The 18,008-nt window shown below is 35.8% G+C and overlaps 1 long non-coding RNA gene across 1 annotated transcript in view; it reads left to right on the top strand.

Annotated features, from left to right (window-relative positions):
• Positions 1-2,476: 2,476 nt before the first annotated feature.
• The window catches only part of LOC131267774 (uncharacterized), a 53,211-nt gene continuing 37,679 nt past the window's right edge, over positions 2,477-18,008 (top strand). Inside the window, exon 1 of the long non-coding RNA XR_009178388.1 lies at positions 2,477-2,542. This is a non-coding gene — a long non-coding RNA (uncharacterized LOC131267774). The remainder of the gene's footprint in view (positions 2,543-18,008) is intronic.

Below are 18,008 nucleotides of genomic sequence, written 5' to 3'. Positions count from 1 at the left end.
AACGCCGTGGCGTTGTTGACGTGCTGGTAGGTTTTTATTTAATAGTTTTAAGTAAGCATTGTCATCTGTCATCTGTCATGTAGTGAAAACATGTGCATACGCATAGTGAAGCGCTCGCATAGTGAAGTGGTTAAAAAGTGGAACGCAGTGGCAAAAAGTGGAGCGCAGTAGTGAATAATGCGTGTGCGTGAGTGAAATGCGTAGTGCGGATGCATTATGCATCGAGTGTAGTGCGTAGTGCGTAGTGCGTACAGCGTAGGCTGTGTGTTAGACTAGCTTAAGAGGTTAACACGTTAAGCGCTACGCGCAAATTGTACTACTTCCCATTCTGCCAGCGATTCGTAGAAACGCCGGCCTACTTAACGGGTTCTGTCGGTGCGAGCAGACCGACGCCGGCTTACGAGAAAGAACACTGTCGGCCCCACGGGCCCGACGTAGCGCTTAACGTGTTAAGAAGTGGAACGCCGTGGCGTTGTTGACGTGCTGGTAGGTTTTTATTTAATAGTTTTAAGTAAGCATTGTTATCTGTCATCTGTCATGTAGTGAAAACATGTGCATACGCATAGTGAAGCGCTCGCATAGTGAAGTGGTTAAAAAGTGGAACGCAGTGGCAAAAAGTGGAGCGCAGTAGTGAATAATGCGTGTGCGTGAGTGAAATGCGTAGTGCGGATGCATTATGCATCGAGTGTAGTGCGTAGTGCGTAGTGCGTACAGCGTAGGCTGTGTGTTAGACTAGCTTAAGAGGTTAACACGTTAAGCGCTACGCGCAAATTGTACTACTTCCCATTCTGCCAGCGATTCGTAGAAACGCCGGCCTACTTAACGGGTTCTGTCGGTGCGAGCAGACCGACGCCGGCTTACGAGAAAGAACACTGTCGGCCCCACGGGCCCGACGTAGCGCTTAACGTGTTAAGAAGTGGAACGCCGTGGCGTTGTTGACGTGCTGGTAGGTTTTTATTTAATATTTTTAAATAAGCACTATTTTAATCATTAACTTTATCTCGTTATAGGTTTTATCCATACATTGTCCATCGGGTGATGGTAATAAAACAGGATTCGAGTTGGGCTATTTGTTGTCGTGCTGGTAGGTTTTTATTTAATAGTTTTAAGTAAGTATTATTTTAATCATTAACTTTATTCCGTTATAGGTTTTATCCATACATTGTCCATCGGGTGATGGTAATAAAACAGGATTCGAGTTGGACTATCTGTTGTCGTGCTGGTAGGTTTTTATTTAATAGTTTTAAGTAAGCATTATTTTAATCATTATCTTTATCTCGTTATAGGTTTTATCCATACATTGTCCATCGGGTGATGGTAATAAAACAGGATTTGAGTTGGACTATCTGTTGACGTGCTGGTAGGTTTTTATTTAATAGTTTTAAGTAAGCATTATTTTAATCATTGACTTTATTAATTAAGCATTATTTTAAACATTAACTTTATCTCGTTATAGGTTTTATCCATACATTGTCCATCGGGTGATGGTAATAAAACAGGATTCGAGTTGGACTATCTGTTGTCGTGCTGGTAGGTTTTTATTTAATAGTTTTAAGTAAGCATTATTTTAATCATTAACTTTATCCATACATTGTCCATCGGGTGATGGTAATAAAACAGGATTCGAGTTGGACTATCTGTTGTCGTGCTGGTAGGTTTTTATTTAATAGTTTTAAGTAAGTATTATTTTAATCATTAACTTTATTCCGTTATAGGTTTTATCCATACATTGTCCATCGGGTGATGGTAATAAAACAGGATTCGAGTTGGACTATCTGTTGTCGTGCTGGTAGGTTTTTATTTAATAGTTTTAAGTAAGCATTATTTTAATCATTATCTTTATCTCGTTATAGGTTTTATCCATACATTGTCCATCGGGTGATGGTAATAAAACAGGATTTGAGTTGGACTATCTGTTGACGTGCTGGTAGGTTTTTATTTAATAGTTTTAAGTAAGCATTATTTTAATCATTGACTTTATTAATTAAGCATTATTTTAAACATTAACTTTATCTCGTTATAGGTTTTATCCATACATTGTCCATCGGGTGATGGTAATAAAACAGGATTCGAGTTGGACTATCTGTTGACGTGCTGGTAGGTTTTTGTTTGATATTGTTAAATAAGCATTATTTTAATCATTAACTTTATCTCGTTATAGGTTTTATCCATACATTGTCCATCGGGTGATGGTAATAAAACAGGATTCGAGTTGGACTATCTGTTGACGTGCTGGTAGGTTGTTATTTAATAGTTTTAAGTAAGCATTATTTTAATCATTGACTTTATTAAATAAGCATTATTTTAATCATTAACTTTATCTCGTTACAGGTTTTATCCATACATTGTCCATCGGGTGATGATAATAAAACAGGATTCGAGTTGGACTATCTGTTGTCGTGCTGGTAGGTTTTATTTAATAGTTTTAAGTAAGCATTATTTTAATCATTAACTTTATCTCGTTATAGGTTTTATCCATACATTGTCCATCGGGTGATGGTAATAAAACAGGATTCGAGTTGGACTATCTGTTGACGTGCTGGTTGGTTGTTATTTAATAGTTTTAAGTAAGCATTATTTTAATCATTGACTTTATTAAATAAGCATTATTTTAATCATTAACTTTATCTCGTTATAGGTTTTATCCATACATTGTCCATCGGGTGATGGTAATAAAACAGGATTCGAGTTGGACTATCTGTTGTCGTGCTGGTAGGTTGTTATTTAATAGTTTTAAGTAAGCATTATTTTAATCATTAACTTTATCTCGTTATAGGTTTTATCCATACATTGTCCATCGGGTGATGGTAATAAAACAGGATTCGAGTTGGACTATCTGTTGTCGTGCTGGTAGGTTTTTATTTAATAGTTTTAAGTAAGTATTATTTTAATCATTAACGTTATCTCGTTATAGGTTTTATCCATACATTGTCCATCGGGTGATGGTAATAAAACAGGATTCGAGTTGGACTATCTGTTGTCGTGCTGGTAGGTTTTTATTTAACAGTTTTAAGTAAGCATTATTTTAATCATTAACTTTATCTCGTTATAGGTTTTATCCATACATTTTCCATCGGGTGATGGTAATAAAACAGGATTCGAGTTGGACTATCTGTTGACGTGCTGGTAGGTTTTTATTTAATAGTTTTAAGTAAGCATTATTTTAATCATTGACTTTATTAAATAAGCATTATTTTAATCATTAACTTTATTTCGTTATAGGTTTTATCCATACATTGTCCATCGGGTGATGGTAATAAAACAGGATTCGAGTTGGACTATCTGTTGACGTGCTGGTAGGTTTTTATTTAATATTTTTAAATAAGCATTATTTTAATCATTAACTTTATCTCGTTATAGGTTTTATCCATACATTGTCCATCGGGTGATGGTAATAAAACAGGATTCGAGTTGGACTATCTGTTGTCGTGCTGGTAGGTTTTTATTTAATAGTTTTAAGTAAGCATTATTTTAATCATTATTTTTATCTCGTTATAGGTTTTATCCATACATTGTCCATCGGGTGATGGTAATAAAACAGGATTCGAGTTGGACTATCTGTTGACGTGCTGGTAGGTTTTTATTTAATAGTTTTAAGTAAGCATTATTTTAATCATTGACTTTATTAAATAAGCATTATTTTAATCATTAACTTTATTTCGTTATAGGTTTTATCCATACATTGTCCATCGAGTGATGGTAATAAAACAGGATTCGAGTTGGACTATCTGTTGACGTGCTGGTAGGTTTTTATTTAATAGTTTTAAGTAAGCATTATTTTAATCATTGACTTTATTAAATAAGCATTATTTTAATCATTAACTTTATCTCGTTATAGGTTTTATCCATACATTGTCCATCGGGTGATGGTAATAAAACAGGATTCGAGTTGGACTATCTGTTGTCGTGCTGGTAGGTTTTTATTTAATAGTTTTAAGTAAGCATTATTTTAATCATTAACTTTATCTCGTTATAGGTTTTATCCATACATTGTCCATCGGGTGATGGTAATAAAACAGGATTCGAGTTGGACTATCTGTTGACGTGCTGGTAGGTTTTTATTTAATAGTTTTAAGTAAGCATTATTTTAATCATTGACTTTATTAATTAAGCATTATTTTAAACATTAACTTTATCTCGTTATAGGTTTTATCCATACATTGTCCATCGGGGTATGGTAATAAAACAGGATTCGAGTTGGACTATCTGTTGACGTGCTGGTAGGTTTTTATTTAATATTTTTAAATAAGCATTATTTTAATCATTAACTTTATCTCGTTATAGGTTTTATCCATACATTGTCCATCGGGTGATGGTAATAAAACAGGATTCGAGTTGGACTATCTGTTGACGTGCTGGTAGGTTTTTATTTAATAGTTTTAAGTAAGCATTATTTTAATCATTGACTTTATTAAATAAGCATTATTTTAATCATTAACTTTATCTCGTTATAGGTTTTATCCATACATTGTCCATCGGGTGATGGTAATAAAACAGGATTCGAGTTGGACTATCTGTTGACGTGCTGGTAGGTTTTTATTTAATAGTTTTAAGTAAGCATTATTTTAATCATTGACTTTATTAAATAAGCATTATTTTAATCATTAACTTTATTTCGTTATAGGTTTTATCCATACATTGTCCATCGGGTGATGGTAATAAAACAGGATTCGAGTTGGACTATCTGTTGACGTGCTGGTAGGTTTTTATTTAATAGTTTTAAGTAAGCATTATTTTAATCATTAACTTTATCTCGTTATAGGTTTTATCCATACATTGTCCATCGGGTGATGGTAATAAAACAGGATTCGAGTTGGACTATCTGTTGTCGTGCTGGTAGGTTTTTATTTAATAGTTTTAAGTAAGCATTATTTTAATCATTAACTTTATCTCGTTATAGGTTTTATCCATACATTGTCCATCGGGTGATGGTAATAAAACAGGATTCGAGTTGGACTATCTGTTGACGTGCTGGTAGGTTTTTATTTAATACAAGCTGACCCAACGAACTTCGCCTCGTCAAATTTTAATAACCAGCTAATTTTGAAATAACAAAGCATTGGAACTCAAAGGAAGTCCCTTATGTTCGTTGATGTCGACACATATCAATAGCAGATCCATCTTTAGGACACGGCATATTAGGCAAATCCAAAGAATGTTATAAAATTCTGCTAAACGATTCTTGACTTAGTCTTCACTTATATCACGATCAAACAATTTATATGAGAGCAATGGTCCAATGGCATCAGTTTTTTAAAGGCAGCTAACGGCTGCACGCGCATTCAACCATTCGTAGTTTCGATACTATGCGCAAAGTTTAGATAAAGATTTGTAATGAGTTCAATTTTCGATGAAGTGTATTGCAAAAAAGCAACACTCACGTTACAATCCACGATCCAGTAGAGATTTAACTCTACAATTCTAATTTTCATTTGTAATTTTTGAACTTTTCGTTTTCCTAATTTTTGTTTGGCCCAAAAGGAACAATTGATCCCACAACATCGTTAAGATTGAGTCTCTTAGTTTTAGTTGTAAATTGTATATTTGATTATATTATGGAAAAAACCGTTTTTACAATTCTTCCCATTTTCTGGATTTTCCTTAAATAATTTCACATTTTTTCTAACTCTTCCTTGGTTAAAAAAGAACATCATCCCATGACATCTTCAAGATTGGCTCAGCCGATTTTAAATATTAGCGTTACAAACAAAGAAACATCAATTTTTGTATGATTTTTCGTATGGAAAAAGCCCTTTTTCGAGTTTTCTAGTTTTCTTCCTTTTTCTTAGAAATTTTAAAAAATATTCACCCTTATAAATTCATAATTGAGTCAAAAGAAATCAACCACCAGCAGGCTTCGTACGAATTAGTCCAGTCGTTATTCAGTATCCGTTATAGAAATTTTTTTATATGGAAAAAGCCGTTTTTACAAATTTTCGAATTTTCCGGCTTTTTCTTGAGAATTTTCAAATTTTCTTGTTTGCTAAACCTTTCTAAGGTGAAAGGAACAAATTATACAAAGATTGGTCGTACCAATGGTCATGATTCCAGCCGATTTTAGCATTCATTTTTATAGATATTGATAATTACTTTTATGGAAAAATTATTTTTATCGAGTTTTTTTTTTATATTTTCTGGCTTTTCCTTGAAAATTTTCAAACTTTCCATTTTTCTAAACCTTAGTTGCACCAAAAGGAATGCCATAAGAAGACTTCGTAGTAAAAAGTCCAACCATTTTTTAGTTTTCGTTAGAGAAGGTAAATTAATTTTTTTATATGGAAAAAAGCCGTTTTTACCGAATTTTCCCATTTTCCGGCTTTTCCTTGGGAATTTTCAAATTCTCTTTTTTCCTAAACCTTCCTTGGGTAAGAAGGAACAAATCATATAAAGACGTCATCAAGATTGGTTCAGCCGATTTTGAGTTTTAGCATCACGAACATACAAACATTCATTTTTATAGATATAGCGATTTTTAAATAAGCATTATTTTAATCATTAACTTTATCTCGTTATAGGTTTTATCCATACATTGTCCATCGGGTGATGGTAATAAAACAGGATTCGAGTTGGACTATCTGTTGTCGTGCTGGTAGGTTTTTATTTAATAGTTTTAAGTAAGCATTATTTTAATCATTATCTTTATCTCGTTATAGGTTTTATCCATACATTGTCCATCGGGTGATGGTAATAAAACAGGATTCGAGTTGGACTATCTGTTGACGTGCTGGTAGGTTTTTATTTAATAGTTTTAAGTAAGCATTATTTTAATCATTGACTTTATTAAATAAGCATTATTTTAATCATTAACTTTATTTCGTTATAGGTTTTATCCATACATTGTCCATCGGGTGATGGTAATAAAACAGGATTCGAGTTGGACTATCTGTTGACGTGCTGGTAGGTTTTTATTTAATAGTTTTAAGTAAGCATTGTCATCTGTCATCTGTCATGTAGTGAAAACATGTGCATTCGCATAGTGAAGCGCTCGCATAGTGAAGTGGTTAAAAAGTGGAACGCAGTGGCAAAAAGTGGAGCGCAGTAGTGAATAATGCGTGTGCGTGAGTGAAATGCGTAGTGCGGATGCATTATGCATCGAGTGTAGTGCGTACAGCGTAGGCTGTGTGTTAGACTAGCTTAAGAGGTTAACACGTTAAGCACTACGCGCAAATTGTACTACTTCCCATTCTGCCAGCGATTCGTAGAAACGCCGGCCTACTTAACGGGTTCTGTCGGTGCGAGCAGACCGACGCCGGCTTACGAGAAAGAACACTGTCGGCCCCACGGGCCCGACGTAGCGCTTAACGTGTTAAGAAGTGGAACGCCGTGGCGTTGTTGACGTGCTGGTAGGTTTTTATTTAATATTTTAAAATAAGCACTATTTTAATCATTAACTTTATCTCGTTATAGGTTTTATCCATACATTGTCCATCGGGTGATGGTAATAAAACAGGATTCGAGTTGGACTATCTGTTGACGTACTGGTAGGTTGTTATTTAATAGTTTTAAGTAAGCATTATTTTAATCATTGACTTTATTAAATAAGCATTATTTTAATCATTAACTTTATCTCGTTATAGGTTTTATCCATACATTGTCCATCGGGTGATGGTAATAAAACAGGATTCGAGTTGGACTATCTGTTGTCGTGCTGGTAGGTTTTTATTTAATAGTTTTAAGTAAGCATTATTTTAATCATTAACTTTATCTCGTTATAGGTTTTATCCATACATTGTCCATCGGGTGATGGTAATAAAACAGGATTCGAGTTGGACTATCTGTTGTCGTGCTGGTAGGTTTTTATTTAATAGTTTTAAGTAAGTATTATTTTAATCATTACTTTTATCTCGTTATAGGTTTTATCCATACATTGTCCATCGGGTGATGGTAATAAAACAGGATTCGAGTTGGACTATCTGTTGTCGTGCTGGTAGGTTTTTATTTAACAGTTTTAAGTAAGCATTATTTTAATCATTAACTTTATCTCGTTATAGGTTTTATCCATACATTGTCCATCGGGTGATGGTAATAAAACAGGATTCGAGTTGGACTATCTGTTGTCGTGCTGGTAGGTTTTTATTTAACAGTTTTAAGTAAGCATTATTTTAATCATTATCTTTATCTCGTTATAGGTTTTATCCATACATTGTCCATCGGGTGATGGTAATAAAACAGGATTCGAGTTGGACTATCTGTTGACGTGCTGGTAGGTTTTTATTTAATAGTTTTAAGTAAGCATTATTTTAATCATTGACTTTATTAAATAAGCATTATTTTAATCATTAACTTTATTTCGTTATAGGTTTTATCCATACATTGTCTATCGGGTGATGGTAATAAAACAGGATTCGAGTTGGACTATCTGTTGTCGTGCTGGTAGGTTTTTATTTAATAGTTTTAAGTAAGCATTATTTTAATCATTAACTTTATCTCGTTATAGGTTTTATCCATACATTGTCCATCGGGTGATGGTAATAAAACAGGATTCGAGTTGGACTATCTGTTGTCGTGCTGGTAGGTTTTTATTTAACAGTTTTAAGTAAGCATTATTTTAATCATTATCTTTATCTCGTTATAGGTTTTATCCATACATTGTCCATCGGGTGATGGTAATAAAACAGGATTCGAGTTGGACTATCTGTTGACGTGCTGGTAGGTTTTTATTTAATAGTTTTAAGTAAGCATTATTTTAATCATTGACTTTATTAAATAAGCATTATTTTAATCATTAACTTTATTTCGTTATAGGTTTTATCCATACATTGTCCATCGGGTGATGGTAATAAAACAGGATTCGAGTTGGACTATCTGTTGTCGTGCTGGTAGGTTTTTATTTAACAGTTTTAAGTAAGCATTATTTTAATCATTAACTTTATCTCGTTATAGGTTTTATCCATACATTGTCCATCGGGTGATGGTAATAAAACAGGATTCGAGTTGGACTATCTGTTGTCGTGCTGGTAGGTTTTTATTTAATAGTTTTAAGTAAGTATTATTTTAATCATTACTTTTATCTCGTTATAGGTTTTATCCATACATTGTCCATCGGGTGATGGTAATAAAACAGGATTCGAGTTGGACTATCTGTTGTCGTGCTGGTAGGTTTTTATTTAACAGTTTTAAGTAAGCATTATTTTAATCATTATCTTTATCTCGTTATAGGTTTTATCCATACATTGTCCATCGGGTGATGGTAATAAAACAGGATTCGAGTTGGACTATCTGTTGACGTGCTGGTAGGTTTTTATTTAATATTTTTAAATAAGCATTATTTTAATCATTAACTTTATCTCGTTATAGGTTTTATCCATACATTGTCCATCGGGTGATGGTAATAAAACAGGATTCGAGTTGGACTATCTGTTGACGTGCTGGTAGGTTTTTATTTAATATTTTTAAATAAGCATTATTTTAATCATTAACTTTATCTCGTTATAGGTTTTATCCATAGATTGTCCATCGGGTGATGGTAATAAAACAGGATTCGAGTTGGACTATCTGTTGACGTGCTGGTAAGTTGTTATTTAATATTTTTAAGTAAGCATTATTTTAATCATGGACTTTATTAAATAAGCATTATTTTAATCATTAACTTTATCTCGTTATAGGTTTTATCCATACATTGTCCATCGGGTGATGGTAATAAAACAGGATTCGAGTTGGACTATCTGTTGTCGTGCTGGTAGGTTGTTATTTAATAGTTTTAAGTAAGTATTGTTTTAATCATTAACTTTATCTCGTTATAGGTTTTATCCATACATTGTCCATCGGGTGATGGTAATAAAACAGGATTCGAGTTGGACTATCTGTTGTCGTGCTGGTAGGTTTTTATTTAATAGTTTTAAGTAAGCATTATTTTAATCATTAACTTTATCTCGTTATAGATTTTATCCATACATTGTCCATCGGGTGATGGTAATAAAACAGGATTCGAGTTGGACTATCTGTTGTCGTGCTGGTAGGTTTTTATTTAATAGTTTTAAGTAAGTATTATTTTAATCATTAACTTTATCTCGTTATAGGTTTTATCCATACATTGTCCATCGGGTGATGGTAATAAAACAGGATTCGAGTTGGACTATCTGTTGTCGTGCTGGTAGGTTTTTATTTAATAGTTTTAAGTAAGCATTATTTTAATCATTATCTTTATCTCGTTATAGGTTTTATCCATACATTGTCCATCGGGTGATGGTAATAAAACAGGATTCGAGTTGGACTATCTGTTGACGTGCTGGTAGGTTTTTATTTAATAGTTTTAAGTAAGCATTATTTTAATTATTGACTTTATTAAATAAGCATTATTTTAATCATTAACTTTATCTCGTTATAGGTTTTATCCATACATTGTCCATCGGGTGATGGTAATAAAACAGGATTCGAGTTGGACTATCTGTTGTCGTGCTGGTAGGTTTTTATTTAATAGTTTTAAGTAAGCATTATTTTAATCATTAACTTTATCTCGTTATAGGTTTTATCCATACATTGTCCATCGGGTGATGGTAATAAAACAGGATTCGAGTTGGACTATCTGTTGTCGTGCTGGTAGGTTTTTATTTAACAGTTTTAAGTAAGCATTATTTTAATCATTATCTTTATCTCGTTATAGGTTTTATCCATACATTGTCCATCGGGTGATGGTAATAAAACAGGATTCGAGTTGGACTATCTGTTGACGTGCTGGTAGGTTTTTATTTAATAGTTTTAAGTAAGCATTATTTTAATCATTGACTTTATTAAATAAGCATTATTTTAATCATTAACTTTATTTCGTTATAGGTTTTATCCATACATTGTCCATCGGGTGATGGTAATAAAACAGGATTCGAGTTGGACTATCTGTTGACGTGCTGGTAGGTTTTTATTTAATATTTTTAAATAAGCATTATTTTAATCATTATCTTTATCTCGTTATAGGTTTTATCCATACATTGTCCATCGGGTGATGGTAATAAAACAGGATTCGAGTTGGACTATCTGTTGACGTGCTGGTAGGTTTTTATTTAATAGTTTTAAGTAAGCATTATTTTAATCATTGACTTTATTAAATAAGCATTATTTTAATCATTAACTTTATTTCGTTATAGGTTTTATCCATACATTGTCCATCGGGTGATGGTAATAAAACAGGATTCGAGTTGGACTATCTGTTGACGTGCTGGTAGGTTTTTATTTAATAGTTTTAAGTAAGCATTATTTTAATCATTAACTTTATCTCGTTATAGGTTTTATCCATACATTGTCCATCGGGTGATGGTAATAAAACAGGATTCGAGTTGGACTATCTGTTGTCGTGCTGGTAGGTTTTTATTTAATAGTTTTAAGTAAGCATTATTTTAATCATTAACTTTATCTCGTTATAGGTTTTATCCATACATTGTCCATCGGGTGATGGTAATAAAACAGGATTCGAGTTGGACTATCTGTTGACGTGCTGGTAGGTTTTTATTTAATAGTTTTAAATAAGCATTATTTTAATCATTGACTTTATTAATTAAGCATTATTTTAAACATTAACTTTATCTCGTTATAGGTTTTATCCATACATTGTCCATCGGGTGATGGTAATAAAACAGGATTCGAGTTGGACTATCTGTTGACGTGCTGGTAGGTTTTTATTTAGTATTTTTAAATAAGCATTATTTTAATCATTAACTTTATCTCGTTATAGGTTTTATCCATACATTGTCCATCGGGTGATGGTAATAAAACAGGATTCGAGTTGGACTATCTGTTGACGTGCTGGTAGGTTTTTATTTATTAGTTTTAAGTAAGCATTATTTTAATCATTGACTTTATTAAATAAGCATTATTTTAATCATTAACTTTATCTCGTTATAGGTTTTATCCATACATTGTCCATCGGGTGATGGTAATAAAACAGGATTCGAGTTGGACTATCTGTTGTCGTGCTGGTAGGTTTTTATTTAATAGTTTTAAGTAAGCATTATTTTAATCATTAACTTTATCTCGTTATAGGTTTTATCCATACATTGTCCATCGGGTGATGGTAATAAAACAGGATTCGAGTTGGACTATCTGTTGACGTGCTGGTAGGTTTTTATTTAATAGTTTTAAGTAAGCATTATTTTAATCATTAACTTTATCTCGTTATAGATTTTATCCATACATTGTCCATCGGGTGATGGTAATAAAACAGGATTCGAGTTGGACTATCTGTTGACGTGCTGGTAGGTTTTTATTTAATAGTTTTAAGTAAGCATTGTCATCTGTCATCTGTCATGTAGTGAAAACATGTGCATACGCATAGTGAAGCGCTCGCATAGTGAAGTGGTTAAAAAGTGGAACGCAGTGGCAAAAAGTGGAGCGCAGTAGTGAATAATGCGTGTGCGTGAGTGAAATGCGTAGTGCGGATGCATTATGCATCGAGTGTAGTGCGTACAGCGTAGGCTGTGTGTTAGACTAGCTTAAGAGGTTAACACGTTAAGCACTACGCGCAAATTGTACTACTTCCCATTCTGCTAGCGATTCGTTGAAACGCCGGCCTACTTAACGGGTTCTGTCGGTGCGAGCAGACCGACGCCGGCTTACGAGAAAGAACACTGTCGGCCCCACGGGCCCGACATAGCGCTTAACGTGTTAAGAAGTGGAACGCCGTGGCGTTGTTGACGTGCTGGTAGGTTTTTATTTAATATTTTTAAATAAGCACTATTTTAATCATTAACTTTATCTCGTTATAGGTTTTATCCATACATTGTCCATCGGGTGATGGTAATAAAACAGGATTCGAGTTGGACTATCTGTTGACGTGCTGGTAGGTTTTTATTTAATAGTTTTAAGTAAGCATTATTTTAATCATTGACAATCGCCAATACGCCGACGAATCTGGTTAATATGTCTCCGAAACAAGCGTCGGTCGTGCGTCCCATCTTCATACATGACGTTTCCACATCTCTTGGTTATTATGGCTGGCACCCACTACCAATTATTCCTCGTAAAAGACTTTACAAAAACTTGATCGCCACAATTAAGTTCTCGTACTTTTCCCAATGCATCTCCAAGCCTATCCTGATTTTTACCTGGACGTAGGAGATCGAAAGATGTACGCACCTGACGACCCAGCATAACCTCGGCTGGTGATTTGTTGTCGTCATTGGCTGGATTTGGAGTACAGCGGTACGTTTGAAGGAATAAGTCCAGCGCTTCCGGAAGTGACGTGTCCTCTGCACAAATCTTCTTCGTTGCTCTCTTAAATGTGTCTACAAATCTCTCCGCTTGGCCATTAGATTGCGGATGAAATGGTGCCGTCTTTAGATGTTGAATGCCATTGTCCCACACGGAGTAGACTCCGGAGCGACGGGAAGAATCGAACGAACTGTTTGCCGTAGTGGTAGACACTGACTTTATTAAACCCTATGATGTGCTTATATATCTAAATTCTTATAGCTATGTTTAACACTTTTTATGTTTAAGCCGCGACCTCGTCAACATGCGGCAGCGATGTTATTATTATTACGAAAGGTGCAACGCAGCCAAACCGTTCCGATCGTTCGATCGGGCGGATGGCTATCGTGACCCACTAAAGGTAAACTGCTGATGGTGCTGCGCAGCCAAACCATTCCGATCGTACGATCGGCGGTTGGCTGCGGTGACCCACTAAATGTAAACTGCTGATGGTGCTACGCAGCCAAACCGTTCCGATCGTACGATCGGCGGTTGGCTGCGGTGACCCACTAAATGTAAACTGCTGATGCTGGAGTTTCCGTCAGCGACATCCCCGCCCCCGTAATTCCTCCTGAGGGGTTACAATTTTGTCTCTAAGTCTGACGGAAATGGTGGTGGTTTCGGAATTATTTTTCTATTTTTCTTGCCTATGAAAGTTATACCTATTATACCTAGCATTATTAAATTTGTCCATCGCTATACCTAAACAAATATATAAAACAAGGTTTTCGTGAACTTCTTCTGTTTTTTTGTTTGTGGATTTTTGCTCTCCAATTATTGACGGTTTAAAATACATTCTAGAAACCTCGTTTTCGAATCCTACTCTTGGCTGTATTTCCGTTTTCTGTGTTTGTATTGAGCAATCACGCGATAACGATATTATCCCTGCATATATTGAGGGATTGGTCAAAGTTCCGTTACAATTAAGAAAAATCTTGCTAGGGTCTGAGGTATAAAATAGAATATTATTAGATTTCTTAAGTCCATAAAACTCAGTGTATGGAAAACCGACCATTTTGTGCTGGCACGTTGGTGCTGTCTCGTTATGAAAAAATGTTGAAGCGACACAATCTAACTCCCTCCGAATGACGACGTCTGATGCTACATAATGGGTTTCATTGATTTTCTCCATTATTTTCGGGTATAGGTAATTTTGCTCATTGATTGCTATAAGATCTGCAGTTACATTAAAGATGGTCTGATCAGTTATGTTTGGGATGGGTATTACTTTGAACATTTCAAATGGTCTGTCTGAGACGATCGTATGATGAATACTAAAAACTATTTCCCCATTCGCCACACTTCTTTCCTTAATTTTAGGAGTGGTTAGAACTAAATTGCTTATTGGTAATCCTTTCTTGATTTTAGCGATAATCCTTTCTTCCTCCATTAGACTTAAGGGATTTAATTTTAATTCCATGTATTTGTTTACCATATCCTGAATTAACAAATTAGTTAGAGTTATAGTCTCTATCGTGTATCTCGTTAGGGCATTTAATCTACTCTCAGTGAACTGTTTCTGCATGGAGTCAACTCCGTTATTTATAAGTTTAATTCGATCTTCGACTTCAACTGCTAGCTCTTGATGTTTTTTATTAGTAATTTTTAGGGAATCTGAAAGATGCGCTATTTTCTCATCTTCTGATAAGCGAAACATTGCTAACTGCTCATCAATTTCATCACCTCCAAAAAAGAAATCTTTCAAAATTCCGAATACTCCACTAGACCACTTTTGTCTAGATCGAGCTGCTTCTTGGATCAGTTGTAATGCGTGAGTGCAATCTCGTCTTAAGGTTTCTCTCACGCTATTTAATTTTGGATCTGTATGATTGATTTTATCGAATGCCATGCCAAGGTCCGCTTCAATGTGTCGTAATGTATCGCTATCATTTTCTGGTCGTATACCAGTATGAAACAGAGTTTTCCACAGGCCTCGTTCGAGTAAGAGAGTACCTTGGTGATCAAAAAACAAACCGGACTCTGTAATGGGCGAGATTGATAATCCGGCCAACGTAGTAAACATATGAAGAAACAAGGTTATGGTTTTCCAACTCGCCATTGTACTGGCCTTACAGTATGTCTGCGTTTTGGGGGTTGAGGGGCTAATAGTGCCGCCTTTTCCTTTATGAAATTTGCGTCTATAACGCGTTTCCTACCCCACTGAGGAAAGGAGTCTGATCTCTTCACTTCTAAAATTGCTAACTTCACTGTGGGTTTTTTAATTATGCTATGTCCCACTAGGATGCTAGCTGATCGTACTAGCCCGTCCTTGCCCGGGTGTACCTCCACTACTCTTCCTTTCGTCCACTTCCCCTTTTTGTTCTCCTCTGGGAATACTACGATATCTCCTACCTGTATATTTTTAGTGGGATTTATCCACTTTTCCCTTTTTGCGAGTTTAGGTAGGTATTCTTTTATCCACCGGTTCCAATAATGTCGGGTTACCGACTGTGCCCTTTTCCAACCTTCCCGTGTGGCCTCTGCCAAGTTGACATCAGATATGTTGGGCTCCGCTTCGCCTGAGCACCCTAGGAGAAAGTGAGCGGGTGTTAATGGCTCCTCATCTTCTCTGTTTAGGGGTATATGGGTTAGGGGTCTATTGTTTGTAATGAACTCGATTTCCGTTAAAATTGAACGCAAAATATCTTCTTTATAACTTTCAGTTAACGGCAACAGGCTTTTAATTTCTCCTACCATTCTCTCCCAAGCGCCGCCGAAGTGTGGAGCTCCTGGTGGGTTGAATTTCCAAGTAATTCCGTCTGAAGCGCATCTTTCCAGACATCGCTTGATTTCATTATTGGCCCCGACAAAATTTGTGCCATTGTCACTATACAAGTATGTTATTCTCCCTCTACGATATTGCATGTTTTTAAGGCACCTTATAAATGCGTCTGCGCTCAGGTCACTAGCGATCTCTATGTGTATTGCTCTTGTGGTGAGGCATGTAAAGATGGCGCCCCATCGTTTTTCTGATCGTCTCCCTACGGTAACTAATAGGGGACCGAAATAATCAACTCCAGTATGCGTAAATGGCTTTGTATGAATAGCCGTTCTACATGGTGGTAGAGGTGCCATCATGGGGGAATTTGGTTTGGCCCTTTTATTGGAGCAGTGCTGACATCTGTTGATGATGTGTTTCAAGACAGCTCTTATATCTATTATCCAATATTTTTGCCTTATTGCAGCAATAACTGATTCTAGCTTGCTGTGCTTGTATTTAATGTGATAATTTTGGACTATAAGATTTGTTAGGTAGTGCTTTTTTGGTAAGATGATCGGGTTTCTGGTAGCGTAAGAAAGAAATTTAACCGATTCTAACCTACCCTTTGATCTTAATATCCCTTGCTCATCTAAAGTGGGGCAGAGGTTACGAATTGAACTATTATTTGAAAGTGGAGTTTTCGTGATCATTCTGTTGATGTCTTCCTCGTATGCTTCCCATTGAGCCTTTCTTGTTAGGAGTCGTTCTGCTCTGTCCAAATCATTTTTACTAATCTTCCTAGAAAAGGATGTTTTCTTAATCTTCGATTTTAGCCAATCTATGTATTTCAAACAAATAGCCGCTGCTCGTCTGAGTCTAATCCAGTCAGAGCACCATTCTATGGAAATAACGTTCCAATCAATTTTCTTCGTTTCCCTGGCTGTTAATACCGGTCTTATGTCTTCAAACGTAACAAGTAGTTGTGGCGTTAGTTCCTTTATTTCGCGCATTTTAAGAAACGCAGGCCCTTCCATCCATTGAGATTTTCCTACTATGACCTTTGTAGCCTCATCTGCGGGATTATCCTTTGAAGCTACCCATTTCCATTGTGAGCTGCTGGTGCTGTTAAGAATCTCACCAAGCGTTACGGCTACGAATTGTTTGTAGTTCCTAGCTTCTGAGTTTACCCATGATAGGACAGTTTTGGAGTCTGACCAAAAATATTCTTCATTGAACTCAAAACGGATTTCGTTTTTAATCGTTTCGGCAAGGCGTACGCCAAGTACTGCTGCTTGCAGCTCTAACCTGGGAATAGATAACGGTTTTGTGGGAGCAACTCTCGTTTTTGCTGCAATTATAGTTACATCCACGTGTGTTTCATAAACAGTGCGTAAGTAGGCTACTGCAGCAAATGCTTGCTCTGATGCGTCCACAAAAACATGTAATTCTCTCTTCAGGCAGTTTTGTCCTTTCGAGAAGCATCTTGGAAATGCCAATGTTCTAGCAACATGAATTCTTTTTAGCCACTTGTCCCATTGCATTTTTATTCCCCGTGAAATTTGCTCATCCCAGTTGAGCCCTGTCTTCCACAGAGACTGCATCATGATTTTCCCTTCGATCATATAATTGCTCAGCAGGCCTAATGGATCGTATATTCTCATGATATACGAGAGCATATCTCTTTTATTCCACTCATCTCTAATTTCGTCCTTGCCCGGCAAGCAAAGAGAGTGTACTTTCGTAGGCGAAGGGTACGTTGCGGTAGGCTGAAACGTGGGGAAGCGCGGTGAGGTGAGCAAAAGTTTGCCTGCACGAGAGAGAATCGAAAGATGAGTTGAATTGTGCAGGAGAAATACAGATGAACAGCGTACTTTTGGCCGATCGGCGCGAGTAAAAAACTGCCAAAGCAGGCTTTGCCGCGCAGTCTAATTTTCTAACTTGTCCAGTCTGTGAACTTACAGTTCGGTCGCGCGTTTTAAACAGTAAAAATTGTGATTTTGTGTTGGTGTTTTCAGAAAGAAGAACAAATGACCATCTTCAGGTTGACTTACCCAACTTGGGTTGAAGCCCCAGCACGTTTGATTCAAGATCCGTACTGGAATTTACTCCAGCTGAAGTGGTGGAAAAA

The sequence above is a fragment of the Anopheles coustani genome, chromosome 2, assembly GCF_943734705.1.
Source record: "Anopheles coustani chromosome 2, idAnoCousDA_361_x.2, whole genome shotgun sequence".
Classification (NCBI taxonomy): Eukaryota; Metazoa; Arthropoda; class Insecta; order Diptera; family Culicidae; genus Anopheles; species Anopheles coustani.
The sequence above is the reverse complement of the archived record's forward strand: the minus strand, read 5'-3'. Positions and strand labels throughout refer to the sequence as shown.